Source organism: Canis lupus, chromosome 37 (genome assembly GCF_048164855.1).
Source record: "Canis lupus baileyi chromosome 37, mCanLup2.hap1, whole genome shotgun sequence".
Classification (NCBI taxonomy): domain Eukaryota; kingdom Metazoa; phylum Chordata; class Mammalia; order Carnivora; family Canidae; genus Canis; species Canis lupus.
In genome coordinates, this window is record NC_132874.1 from 11,777,953 (window position 1) to 11,792,852 (window position 14,900).

Consider the following 14,900-nt stretch of genomic DNA (forward strand, 5'->3'; position numbering starts at 1 on the left):
GAGGCGGCATTTTAAAATTTGCCTAGGTTACACGTGAAGGAGATTCATTGACTAGTTTTAGGGCATGTTCAGGAGGGGCAGAGATCTTTGGAACTTTCTCCAGGGATGGAAGTGCTGGCAGGTGCCATTATTCTTTTCACTCCCCTTGTATATGGCTGGCCAGGTGCTTGTGGACACCATTTCTGACACTCTCCATCTACTGTGCTAGTGCTACATGCCCTGCCCTGGTGCTCCCCTATGGACTTGCCCTTCCCAGCCTGCCCACCTGGCCAGCACACCTCCCAAGGAGTTCTTGCCGCACCACACCGGTGGGTGGCTTCAGCCACCACCAACAGCCCACCCAAGTGGACCCCCTATACCACCACACCCAGCAAGCAGCCTAATCCGCCCCAATCGGCCCCCACCCCAGGGGGCCAGCCACACACACTGAAAATTTGCAGCAGTTGCAGCTGACCTTGCAGAGACTGCACCAAGGGCCGCCTCCACATACCAGCACACCCAGGCTTTGCAGACAGCTATGCCAGGAGACAGCATGCACATCAGCAGATCTGTACCAATTGTAGCTTCACCACAACAGGTGGCAAATGCAGCCCACACAGAGGACACGCCTGGAGCACCCAGGAGTGCAGATGTCTGGTTGTACTACCAGGCTTCTCAGGACTCCTTCTACATAAAGCCATCCTTCTCGACTGAGAGACATAACTGACATACCTAACATGTAAAAACAAGCACAGAGAGGCAAAAGGAGGAAGACAGAGGAATATGTTCCAAATGAAAGAACATGATGAAACCTCAAAAAAAGAGGTAAATTAAACAGAGATAAACAACCTACCATGTAAAGAGTTAAAAGTAATGATCATAAAGATGCTCATCACACTCAGGAGAAGAATGGATGAGCACAGTGTAAACTTCAACAAAGAGGTAAAAATTTTAAAAAGTACCATTCATGAATGCCTGGGTGGCTCAGTGGCTGAGTGCCAGCCTTCAGCTCAGGGCATGATCTCAGGGTCCTGGGATCGAGTCCTGAATTGGGCTTCCCACAGGGAGCCTGCTTCTTCCTCTGTGTGTGTCTCTGCCTTATGAATTAAAAAAAAAAAAAAAAAAAAAGTACCATTCAGAGCTAAAGAACACAGTAAGTGAAATGAAAAATACACTATGAGAATCAACAGCAGAGCAGATGATACAGAAGAACAGGTCAGTGATTTGGAAGACACAGTAGTGGAAATCAACCAATTGGAACAGCAAAAATTAAGAATCAAAAATAGGATAGTTTAAGAGACCTCTGGGACAGCATCATCCACATTAACACTTAGATTATAGGGGTCCCAGAAGGAGGAGAGAGAGAGAGAGAAAGGAACAAAAAACCTGTTTGAAGAAGTAATAACTGAAACTATTTCCTATCTTGGTGAAGGAAACAGACCCTCATGTCCAGGAAGTACAGAGAGTCCCAAATAAGATGAATCCAAAGACACTCATAGGAAGACATAATCAAAATGGCAAAAGTAAAAGGTGAGGAGAAAAATTTAAAACCAACAGAAGAGGGATACCTAGACGGCTCAATTGATTAAGCCTCCAATCTTAAACTCAGCTCAGGTCTTGATCTCAGAGTTGTGAGTGCAAGCCCCGCGCTGGGCTCCACACTGGACATGGAGCCTACTTTAAAAAAAGAAAAAACAAGAGGAAAAAATGATTGTTGCATGTAAGGGAATCTAGCCACACAGCTATGAAGACAGATAATGATGAGCTGATTTCCAACAGAATCTTTGCAGGCATGAAGAGAATGGCATAATATATTCAAAGTGCTGAAAGAAAAAAACTTATAACCAAAATACTCTACATGGCAAGGTTATCACTGGTATTTGAAGGAGAGATGGGGGTTTCCCAGACAAGCAAGACCTAAGGAGTTCATCACCATTAAACTGGCCTTGCAAGAAAGCTTAAAGGAACTTCTTTATTTTTTTTTTTATTTAAATTCCACTTAGTTAATATACAGTGTAATGTTAGTTTAGGTGTAAAATAGAGTGATTCACTTCCCTACATCACCTGGTACTCATCACAACAAATGCCCTCCTGAATTTACCCCACCACCTTTTTAGTGTATCCCCCCACTCACCTCCCTTCTGGTAACCATCAGTTTGGTTTATAGTTCAGAGTCTATTTCTTGGTTTGCCTCTCTCTATTTTCCCTTTGCTTGTTTGTTTCGTTTCTTGAATTATGCATATGAGTGAAATCATATGATGGTACTTGTCTTTTTCTGACTTATTTTGCTCAGTATAGTGCTGTCTAGCTCCATCCATGTTGTTGGAAATGGCAAGCGTTTGTTTTTTTTATGGCTGAGTAGTATTCCATTGTGTGTGTATATCCCATTTATAATTGCATCAAAAAGAATAAAATACCTAGGAATAATTAACCAAGGAGTGAAAAACCTGCTCTGAAAACTATAAGATATTAATGAAAGAAACTGAAAATAATACAAATAGATGGAGAGGTATACCATATTCATGGATTGGAAGATTTAATATTGTTAAAATGTTTGTACTACCCAAAGCCATCTAAAGAATCAGTGTGATCCTTAAGAAATACCATTGGCATTTTTCACAGAATTATAACAGATTATCCTAAGATTTGTATGGAACCACAAAAGATGCCCAATAGCCAAAGAGGTAGCTTAAGAAAGATCTAGCCACAACTGGGGTGCAATCCATATTTCTGCTAGCCAAATTGATGACAGTGAAGGTTGAGACAACAAAGGCTCTTTATGGACCAGGATCCCTTATGACAGATACTCCATAGAGCTGACACAGACAGACAAAGAATGATGCTGCTTATCAGTTGCTGTTTGGCTGTACCACACTGGTACATGTGTCTCTGGTTGGCAGAGATCTGAGTAAATATACTCACTGGTCATAAAGTCAAGCTCCAGAGGCATAGAACAAAGACAAAAGGAAAACTCCATCCAGTTCTTCTTAGATGCACATTAAGAGCTTTATCGAAGCCTTAGGTCTCTCAGAACAAATACCGATTCCTAAGAAGGATGTGCCACTGGGTTGGGGACTGTGTGGTATTTTTGCAGTGTAACTCATTGCATGGAAATCTTTAGGTTGGTGGGTAGCCTAAGGGGGGGAAAAAAGATTTTGTGACCAACTTAGTCTATCACCAGAGTTTTTGAGTTAGGTAGTGAGCACTGTAATGGCTTTTAAGTGCTCAACTCATGCCCACTAGTTTTACAGCCTTGGCTTCTAAGATGTCCCTTAGCAACAGCCTTTACCTCATGTGCACATTAACCCACAGCAATATTTGTCTGAATAGACACCAACCTGGTGAGAACTATTAACTCACTGGTCTGTGAGGCCAGCTAGAACAGCAGGCTTGTAGAGTCCATGCCTGCATTCTACCCTATGGTTTTCCTCCTCGTGACAAACAACACAACAGATAGAAATAGACAGTGACCATCTCTGGGAGGAAAAGGATCAATAAAAACCAAGAGTATTTGTGATGAATCTTGACTATAGTTGCTGTACGCAAAGATCCAGTTCTACACGTATTTTCTTCTGCTAATCCAAATTTAGGAAAGAAAGGGGTAGGGTGGAAAGGCTCTCACTTGCACCAGGCTCTGTAGGCAAAAACCCAGGAGACTGATGCAGTAAGAATTCTTACCTTTTGTTATACTTGTCAGGAGTCCCAGAATCTCTCAGCTGCCAGCAGCCTCAGAGCAAGCCGTGGCCAGCCCGTGAAGTTGGTCCTTTCATGGTCACCCTGTAGAGGTTGAAAATTTTTCCTTATACCCACGAGATTCTTTGGTTACTCTAGACAGATTAATAGAAGAAAAACAAATTTAACTTTATACTACAGAGCCCCATAAAAATACAAGACCCAGAAAGCAAGTCAGACAGTTCGATCTTCTATGCCATGGTTAGCTAAGGATTGGTCTAGGGACCTGGTGTGCAAAAGGGGATGTTTGGGACAGATGTTTGCCCTGCTAGTAAGGTTGAAGTGTTGGCATTCTGCTCGGTGTGTCCCTTTGTTTTGCAAATAAGAATGCTCCCTCCTTCCAGGTCTGGGTGAGGCATCTGTGACCTACAGTAGGGGAGTCACAGGAAAGGTCAGCGTGAACGTCCTGCTGGTGCCATTTTCTCAGACTCCTTCAGCTTAAAATACTCAGGGTGCCAGGATGCTGTATTTTGCTGTAAAATGTCTTGAACCCCATTGTTAGTCCCATATTTTTATGTCTCTTCTGCATCTTTGGCATACCGATCCTCTCTTGTGTCTCACTTTGCATATATGTATTTGTTCTTCTCAGTTTTATTTGGTTGAGTTTTGTCAATTAGTTTTAAAATCAACTGTGAATTTATATTGTTCACATGGATATCTCAATGGAGCTGATTGGAAAATCTCTCCATGTTGTTTCTGTTGTCTCTGAAAATAGAGACACCATAACTCACCCTGGGTTAGTTAGGTCTGGGGTTCAGGACCGAGAAGTGATCTAGTCACAGCATTTTTGTTTCCTGTGGTAGGAAGCCGCCAAGCCTCTGAACAGGGACTGGTAAGGGACTCCACCAAATAAGATCGGGGTGCTGCAGAGGGACTCCTGCCCCGAAGGTACTTGTCTCTCACTGATAAAGATGACCATTGCTTGTTTATGATTATACATCTCGGCTGCTGCTGGAGATTTTCCTTTTTAGATGATGCTCCAGGTAGTTTGAAGAGCATCAAGGAGAGGACGTTCCTGTCATTTCCATGAGGTGTGCCAGCTTCCCCATCTTATACTTTTTTTCTTTTCCATTAGATAAATGTTTGTACAAAGTAAAAATTTGAACAGATACAGTTCAGCTAAAGCAGTGTTTCTCAAAAGCCTTGTCCTAGGACCAGCAGCATCAGCATCTGGGAATTGGTTAGAAATGCAAATTCTCTGGCCCACCAATTACTGAATCTCAAGCTCTGGGCACGGGGCCCAGCAATCTCTGTGTTCACCAGCCCTCAAGTTGATTTTGATGCCACTAAAGGTTGAGAACCCCTGGCCTACTATCTTCATAACTCATTTGAATGAGCTCTGTAATAGTTGATTTTCACATTTAGATGCAAGCAGCTGGCTTATGCGTCTTCTTTTTTGTTTTTTAAGGATTTTATTTATTTATTCATGAGAGACACAGAGAGAGAGAGAAGCAGAGACACAGGCAGAGGGAGAAGCAGCCTCCATGCAGGGAACCCGATGCGGGCCTCAGTCCTGGAATTCCAGGATCATGACCTGAGCTGAAGGCAGATGCTCAACTGCTGAGCCTCCCAGGCGCCCCTGGCTTATACTTCTTTTTATAGAGTTTTTCATGTAGTAACAAAAAAATGCCTTTAGAATTTGAAGGGATTCCTCTAAAGATCTAAGTTTCCCTCCTCCGCCCCAATAATTATTATCAAGTAGGTCAGTACCCTAAGTAAAATTAGGGAAGTATCAGATTTGACTTAAAAATTCTAGGAAATGAGGCTATCATCCAAATTTTTATAACATAGAACTTTGACCCTGCGTGTGGTTTTTTTTTTTTCAGTCTTACAAGAAAAAAAATTGGAAATCATCTAAAGAATTAGGGTATCATGATGTAAGCTTGATATTTTACCATTTTTATGTATTGTTTCTGTAAAAGGTAGCTTTTGTCAACAGATCACAGAATGATAGCACTTTCAAATGGCGTTGAGCCACTCCCATAAACCGTGACTCATCTTATCCATTTAGTTGTTTGTGGATTCCCCGCAGGAAGTACTGCAGGCTTGATGCTCCCTGCACCCATTTCAGGCCACAGTGCTCTCCCGGCATCCTGAGCATCCACCCTGAGCACATGAAGTTTGGACAGGTTAATAACTCACAGAGCCTCTGGCCACAGACTGACTGCTCTTCTCACTTCTCTCATTTATCTTAAGCTTTTTGGTCCTAATCATTGTTTAAGTAACAAAATGACAAAGAAAATGAATGCAAAAATACCACCAGGTTTTTGCTAATAGTTGAAGCTAATTTTCTTGAAATGTTGTTGTCTTAAGTGAAAAGGTTCTAGATTTCTTATTGCTAATCTGGTTTTCATATAATTTTACCGAGAAGTACAGAGGATTTAGGATTACCGCTTCCCGCCCTAGTCAAAAGCAAGTAAAAATAGAACCATGGTATTCAAGAACTGGTGTAGCCTCCTTTTGGGTATGATCCAGCCCTGCCACCCCACCTTCCCCTGCCCCCTTTTTCACTGCTAGGAAGGCCCAGGCCTGGAGGGGGATGGATGGCGAGGCTTCCGGGCCCCCAATAGTTGTGCAGAGGTCTTGGGAGCTGCCTTGTGCCTCCCAGAAAAGACTGAACAGCTGAGCATTTCTGCCTCACTGTTTTCAGCAAACCTTGTGCGTTGTTTTGCTAATACTCTGGGTAGTGGTCATTTCCTTCAGGGCAGTTGATAGAAATTTTCAAATGTTCCAGAAGTTTAGATAGCAGACTAGTGTTTGTTTCCTGTGACATGGGTTTAGGAAACAGCTGCTCCAGGAGCTGCCCCGAAGGACCCAACTTTGGGAAGTCTCCTCAGGGGTTGCCGTGAGTGATTCGTTGTCCGAAAGAGTTGCTTTTTCTGGCGGTCTGCACAGCCTGCCATTATTCGAAACTACTATATTTTAGGTAAGGGGCATCCTTTCTTAACTGCATGTAAAAAAAAAAAAAAGTACCATTTGGTTCTTGATAAATGTGTGTAAGGGGTGTGTGTGTGCATGTGTGTGTGGTGAGGAAAAGTTGTTAAAAAGTCATTTAACTTTCTTTAAAAATTTTGTTGACTTTACCATGCATGGAAAATTTTTTTTAAATACCAATTCTGAGGAATAAGGTTTCTATACTATTGAATTTTCGTAGAAATAATGTATGGTTTATATTACTTATAACTCTGTCTTGGCAACTAATTGTTGATGAAGGCTAGAAGAAAACTATTAAAAACTATAGAAATGTGAGGTACAGAAGTTGAAATTTTTAAAAGGCACATAAAAAAGCCCCAGTTCTGGGAAACCAGTAATTAAAGGTCTGTTTTTGTCTAAGACCATCTGTATTCATTTTTTTAAGGTGGGGGCAGGAGGTTAGGAGACTTTTAAACATGCCTTATTTTGAGAACTAATTCAAACTAGTGTGAGTATGCCTTATTTGAAAAATAATTTACTGCTGACTAGTAAAAGAATTAGATGGGGGGATCCCTGGGTGGCGCAGTGGTTTGGCGCCTGCCTTTGGCCCAGGGCGCGATCCTGGAGACCCGGGATCGAATCCCACGTCGGGCTCCCGGTGCATGGAGCCTGCTTCTCCCTCTGCCTGTGTCTCTGCCTCTCTCTCTCTCTCTCTCTCTCTCTGTGTGACTATCATAAATTAAAAAAAAAAAAAAAAAAGAATTAGATGGGATTTAAAACTGGAAAGAAATCTTGTCTATTTTGTCCTCATATAAGCCCTGAGTTTCTGAACAGAATTTTCCCAAAATTAAATATTATGTATTAATTCCAAATGTACAGAAGGATAAAGTAGGGTAGGGGGGAGGAGGGAAAGAAATATCTCAAGTAACTAAAAGTACCTTTAGAAAAATAACAATTATTAAAAATCAGAGGAAGTCCAGAGTTGTGCCTAACAGAAACATACTCTGTGGAGGAGGAGGAGGAAAGGACAGATTGCATGTATCAGTCAGGTCTCACCATGCTGGTGCGAGGATGTGGAGGGAGGAGGTCACTGATACGCTGATGGCGGGGCCACAGTATGGAACCAGCCACTCTAGAGGAGAGTGTGAAAAAAAAAAAAAAAAAAACACATACCTTATGACCCAGCAATTGTGTTCTTGGGCATTAATTTCAGAAACTACCTATTTTCATCCAAGAACTGGTACACAAATGTTCATAGCAGCTCTATTATACTAGTCAAATTTGGAAACAACAAACAATGAGTGGATGGTCAAACTGTGGTACATCCATACCATGAAATTCTACTCAGCAATAGAAAGGAACAAAATATCCACACCTGCACCGGCTGGATGAATCCCAAGGAAATTATGCGGAGTGAAAAAAGCCAGTCCTCAAAGGATATATACTGTATGATTCCATTTGTGAAGTAATATAATTCATTTAGAGACCAGATTTCTGGTTGTGGGGAGGCAGGGAAGAAGGATGTGGTCACAGGAGGCTAACAAGAGGGGGCCTTGGGGGCTGGGTACAGCTGGGTACTTGATTTTGACTTGTTGCCCAAGACCATACATGGCCTAAGACTGCATAGAGCCCCTCCCACAGCACATGCTCACATGCTCTAGTGGGGCTCGTACCAATGTAATTTATTTGGGGTTTGATGTAACACCATAATTGTGTGAGATGTTAGTTTAGGGTGGGTGTATGGGGTTGCCCTGTACGTTTCTTGATAATATCCCATGAACCTGTGACTATTTCAAAGTAAAAACTTCAACAACAACCATGTAAGTGACACCAAAAAAAAAAAAAAAAGGACCTGATGTTGTAATTCTGATGAATATACACCAAATGGTACCAGAGATCATCTATTCATGGTGACTTATGAGGGATTTTCACCTTATTATTTGTGCCTTTTTTAGAATTAAAATTTCTCCACAATGTACATGTATTATTCATGTACCCAGAAAGATTAAATAAATGCAGATAGTTAGAACCATGAAAAAAAAAATAGTCCTAGTGTTTAAATTCTATCACATGGATGGAATTTAGTGTGGTCTTTTAGTGACCATGTGGTTTGACAGTCTGTCAGCAGTTAAGTTTTTATCAAAAACCTGCTGGAAAGGCATTTGTTTTACTTTTTGTTTTGTTTTGTTTTGTTTTTTGTTTTTAAGTAGGCTTCATGCCTAGTGTGGAGCCCATTGTGGAGCCCAGTGTGGAGCCCAGTGCAGGGCTTGCATTCACGACCCTGGGATCATGACCTGAGCTGAGATCAGGAGACAGGTGCTTAACCAACTGAGCCTCCAGGCCCCCTGCTTACCTGTTTGTGTTTAGGAGTGTACAGAGATTTCATGCGGTCCGCCTGGATCTGGTCACAGGCACTTTACCATCACAGAATTCTTCCTCTCCAACCATGTAAAAACATCTGAATTGTAAATATCTTCTGGATTTTAAATTTATTCTTATTTTTGGATATTTAGCTTGAATGAAAAATGTTCTCTATCTTCAGTGTTCTATAGAGATTACCAGAATTTTTCTTATCTCTCATATGAAATTCCACTGTTTCTCCTCTAACATTTTTAGATTCGAGAGATTATCGTCAGCTCTACCAGGGACGTTTAGCCCGGTTTTCCTCACATCATCATGTCTTTCAACTCTTGAAGTCTTGGGGGCCATTTGCAGCTCTTCACACCTGACGGTCTCTGTACTCGCCAGCTCTGATAGGAGGCGCAGTTGGGGAGTGGTTTGAAACTGTTCCTAAAGTGAGCTTGATGGATTTTTTTTTTTTGTATGTGTATTTCATATGTCCTGTGCCACTCTTATGGCCCGTTAAAACATAAAATTGAGAACTGATTATACTATCTTCACTGGTCATGGGACCTTTTGTTGTTGTGAGAAATTATCCATTTGGAGTTAGTGGCGGCCAGCATGGAGCATGGACAAGACCAGGGGTGCTGCAGACCAGGGTGGTAGTGGAACGAAATGATCATTCCTGCCTTCTGGCCTCAAAGCTAGTGTGACTTTTTCAGGTCGGTCTTTTCTTTTCTCCTTTCTTTTCTTTTTCTTTTTTTTTTTTCCTTTTTTTCTTTTTTCTTTTCTTTCTTTTCTTTTTTCTTTCTTCTTTCTTTCTCTTTCTTTCTTTTCTTTCTTTTCTTCCCTCCCTCCCTCCCTCCCTCCCTCCCTCCCTCCCTCCCTCCCTCCCTTCCTTCCTTCCTTCCTTCCTTCCTTCCTGTTATATGTTGAAGCTCTTTATTGTTTATTTGGTTGAGAGAGAATGAGCAAGTGGGGAAAAGGGAGAAGCAGACTCCTTACTGAGCAGGGAGCCAATGTGGGGCTCACGACCTGAGCAGAAGACACATGCTTAACCAAATGAGCCACCCAGGCACCCTTGTTGAAGCTCTTTAAATTTTTGTATTTGTCTTGCTTTTCCAAGCATAATAAATGATGTGTTAAGTATGAACAAGGGGTCATTTTTCCTTGTAGAAAGTGTTCTGTAATTTATATTTTTCTGGAGTCATTCTAAACTTTGGACACTACTAAACCTCTGGATTTGAAATACTCTCTCCCATGGCCTTCCATCATTGCACCAGCCCCAGATGCAGCTGTTTCATGGGAAGAACTGACCTGACAGTAGGATGAGCCACAACACTAGAACCTCAGGCCCGAGGGGGGCGGGGTAGGTTCGCCTTCTCTGCTGCTGAGCAGCACAGCTCTTACCATCTGCCCTGTGCTGTTTCAGCATCACCCTGTGCTCGGGGCTGGTGAGGGTGGTCCTACTGCTGCTCCGTGTTTCTCGAGAAGCGGCCAGCTCGGGCACTGCACCCCCTCTGAAGCTGACATAGGGCAGTCACAAGAATTTCCAGTAACTGCTGCATAACATGCTTTAAACTAACAACAGTGATTTTCTTCTTCTTCTTTAAGTCATCTTAAATTCCTTGACCTACCCCCCGCTTTTGTGAGGATTGAGACACGATTAGATTTCATTCCAATATAGAAAACCTAAGATAAAAAACCATAGGACTGCTGATTCAGAAATAGGAGAGCATTGAAGCAGAAGTCTTGAGAAGAATGAAAGTTTTAAACTATACAACTATATCTATAGACGATCTTAATTCGGTTAAAACAAGGTATTCTTTAGTGAAAACCCCTTTGATAATTTCTACCTTGATCTCTGTTTTTGAGCTACTTATTCTGGAATTATGTTTTTTCAAGGATTAATTGAACTTCGCTTGAAATGTGTGAAGCATATTTAATCTGTTTTAGGGTTGACTTATTCTAATGCACTTGGCAGCCAGGAAGCATTTGAGCAGAGAGGTTGATGGCTGAAGTGAAACAAATGAAGAGACATCCTCTTCAGTCCCCTTCCTCCCCTCTTACGAGTCCAATTGATCCCATGTGGATTTAGTAAGGGCACTGAAAGGTGACTAATTCTGAAGTGCCTGAGTGGGGCTGAGAGAGCTGGGCTAATGCTCAGTGTCGTACGTGTCCTGGCTGGTGGTAATGTTTCATATTTCCTTGTTCATCATGCTCCTTTTCAAGAGTCCATTATTTCAAATAACGCTGGTAGGAGCCGTCAGCTCTTGGCCAGGGCTGTGTGCCTGGTGATTCACATCTGTTACCTCATGGACTCCTGCCAACAGCTTTATGGAATAGGTGATTTTACCTTTCTCGTAGGAGAGGAGGAGGTTGACGCTCAGAGAGGTTAAGTGATGGCTAGTCCTAGATATGCCAGCGTGGTTTCTCTGGAAGTGGAGCCTGGGATGAGGATCGTGCAGGTAGTTTGTGTGGGAGACAATCCCAGAGAGCAGGAGTAAGGATGCAGAGAGTGAGCACAGGAGGAAAAGCCAAGACAGGTATGTGTTACTAAGTCCGTGCTATAGCTGTGGTTCCCCCAGGAACTCTGAGAAGTGTTCAGAATGCCTCCTAGTGTTGTCCATCCACGGGATGGGAGACTGGAACATTGATACTCCGATGTCTGTCACCTGTTGGTTGAGAGCTGTGTGAATTCCCCAGAACCTCTGGGCTCTGCAGCTTGAGGTCCCCTGAGACCAAGACTGATTCCAAAACCTGCGCTCCTCCCAGACCATCTTCCTTTCAGCAAATCTATGAGACGGAGTAAGTCAGGGTGACATGGAAATGTAGAGAATGCCTGTAGTAATTATAATAACATGAATAGAAGGCACATCATAAGTATGATATCTGTAATTATATGAATTTGGGAAGATTTCTGTTGGTGTAGCTTGGTTAATGCTAGTTTGCATTCCTTGCATGGATATAGTTTAGAATATGGGAAGAATGCCCAGAATATTCTAAGTACTGGAGACTATAACTGATTTGGGATTAAAAACGTACCCCATTATTGAGCTTTTAAGGTACATCATGCATATGGGATTATGCTGTTCTTGGTACTTGTGAAGTGTAGTGTTGGATATTGGTGGAGGTGGTGAGGACTAAGGCAGAGCACACTGGGCCTCAGACCATCGTTCAGGATAAGTTCCATGTATCTTATGTTGTTAAAAATCACTTGAGAGGTCCCCCTGGGTGGCTCAGTTGGTTGGGCATCTACCTCTTGATCTCAGCTCACATCTTGATCTCAGGGTTGTGAGTTCCACACCAGGTGTGGAGCTTACTTTTTAAAAAAATTATTTGATAACATCCCAAGGGTTTTTTATTGATAGGTAATTGACCTATAACATTGTGGAAGTTTAATGAACATGAATTGCTGTACATGTTGGCTTGATGCAAGTATATATTGCAGTGTGGTTACACTGTAGCAGTTGGCAACACCTCCATCACCTCACAAAATTACATTTCTTTTTTGTGGTGAGAACATTTAGGATCTAGTTTCTTTTTTCTTTTTTTTTAAAGATTTATTTATTTATTCATGATAGACACATAGAGAGAGAGGTGGAGACACAGGCAGAGGGAGAAGCAGGCTCCATGCAGGGAGCCCGACGTGGGACTCGATCCCGCGACTCCAGGATCGCGCCCTGGGCCGAAGGCGGCGCTAACCGCTGAGCCACCCAGGGATCCCCCTAGGATCTAGTTTCTTAGCAACTTTGAAGTAAATAACATAGTACTGTTGGCTCTGACCACAGTATTTTACATTAGCTCTCTTCTAACTACAAGTTTGTACCCTCTGACCCACGTCTCCCATTTCCCCTACCACCCATCTCCGGTAACCACCATTCTACTTTCTGTTTCTACGAGTTTGGCTTTTTAAGATGCCACATCTAAGTGGCATATGGTATTTGTCTTTCTCTGTCTGACTTGTCTTGCTTAGCATTATGCCCTCGAGGCCTATCCATGTTGTCGCAAATAGCAGGATTTCCTTCTTCCTTATGAATGTGTCATATTCCATTGTTATGTGTATGCACACACACATGCACACGCACACCATATCCATTCATTCTTTCACAGACACCTAGGTTAGTCCCATATCTTGGTAATCATGAGTAATGCTTGAGTGCAGAGATCCTTTCGATATGCTGTTTTTGTTTTATTCATTTTATAACCCAGAAATGAGAGTGCAGGATCATAGGGTAGCTCTACTTTTAATTTTTTGAGGAGCCTCCATCCTGGTCTCCACAGTGGCTGCACCAGTTTGCATCCCCACCACCCGTGCACGAGGGCCCCCTCTCTCCAAGTCCTTACCAGCACCTTTTATCTCCTATTTTCTCAGTGATGGCCACCCTTACAGGTGTGAGGTGGCCTCTCACATGGTTCTCACTTGCATGGCCCTGATGCCGAGTGATGTGGAGCATCTTTTCATGTGTCTGTTGATCATTTGTGAATCTTACTTGGAAAAAATCTTTATTCAGATTCTTTGTCCATTTTTTAATTGGATTTTTTTTAAATTACTGAGTTACATGAGTTCTAATGTCCCAAAGATATGCATTCTCCAGAGGAAACTGTGGGGAATAATGTCTTTGGTGAAAGTATTTCTTAGGGCTTGGGGCCCTCAGGGTACTCCTTGACCGTGAAGTAGCCGAAGCATTCTGTTGCGCCAGACTCAGCCTCACGTGGGGTCTGCCACAGGATAGTTGTTGCAAACTATCTACTTAAGGGAAAGAACTCAAGTTGTCATGTTTTGATTCTTCAGCCAGGCAGATGTGGGCAGGGGCTGGCAGTGGTGCGATTGATTTGGAGTATTCCCATATTGCTGCTTAAGGGAGCAGCTCACACTTAGTGGTGTAAACAAGCAGCGTGATGTATCAGGTCCAGTCTGTAGGTCAGACGTCAAGGCCCTGTGCCTCACAGGGCACACTGCTCTCTGGAGAGCCCAGAGAAGAACCCACTTCCAAGCACATTCAGGTTGTTGGTGGGGTCCCAGCCCCCGCACCTGTAGGACGAAGGCCCCAGGTTTCTGGCTGGTGGTCCATCTGGGACTGTTCTCAGTTCCTGGACACTGTGTTCCATACCACGTGGCCCTTGCATCTTCAGAGCCAGCATGGGAGGATGGCCCTGTGTCACCTCCCTCTCTCACTTCCCATCTCTTTCTCCAGAAGTACAGGCGCCTTTAAGAGCCTCGTCAGGTCAGGCTTGCCCAGATGACCTCTCCGCTTCAAGTCAGCTGTGCCACAGGGCATAACCTAATCATGGCAGTAAAATCAGTCCTGTTAACAGTGCGAGGTTTGCACAGGGTGTGTGTACCGGGAAGCCAGGGATCCTGGAGCCACCTTAGAAGTCGTCCCCCACCATGTGAAGTAGAGAGGACTCGAGAATTCATACCCCATGGCCCACGTACATGGTGGAAGCTGGCACACACCTGAGCCAGATGGCATTGTCTGTATTCTCCACGCGTGCACTGAGGATGGCTAAGCCACTAGAAAGTGTTTATAGAATGGCAGATGTGGGGTTCTTGGCATGCCAAGGCTGAGGCTGATGATCCCCATTGTTCTTTCCTGGTATCACTGACTCAGCCCAAACTTGAAGCGACCTTGCTCACTTTAATCATAAAGTTCCTTCAACATCATTTCATTGACGTTGCACATCGGGATTGGGTGAACATTTCTGTCCCAAATTCAGATGGGTAACGGGAGGCTCCAGGAGGCTGATGGACTTTAGCCAGGTTGATGGCTGATGAGCCGCAGAGCCAAGGCCACACTCCTCGGATGCACCACAAGGGCTGCACGCGGGCGGGCTCTGAGCCTGCAGAGGTCAGAAAGCATCCTCTGTGGGCGCCGCCCGCCAGAAAGCCGGGGGCGGCAGCTGCTCTGCTGTACCGTGTAAGCTGCGAAAGT

The 14,900-nt window shown here is 43.4% G+C and overlaps 1 protein-coding gene across 2 annotated transcripts in view; it reads left to right on the forward strand.

Annotated features, from left to right (window-relative positions):
- DTNBP1 (dystrobrevin binding protein 1) overlaps window positions 1-14,900 on the forward strand; it is a 125,620-nt gene that overhangs the window by 102,001 nt on the left and 8,719 nt on the right. The gene's annotated exons all lie outside the window — the stretch shown is intronic.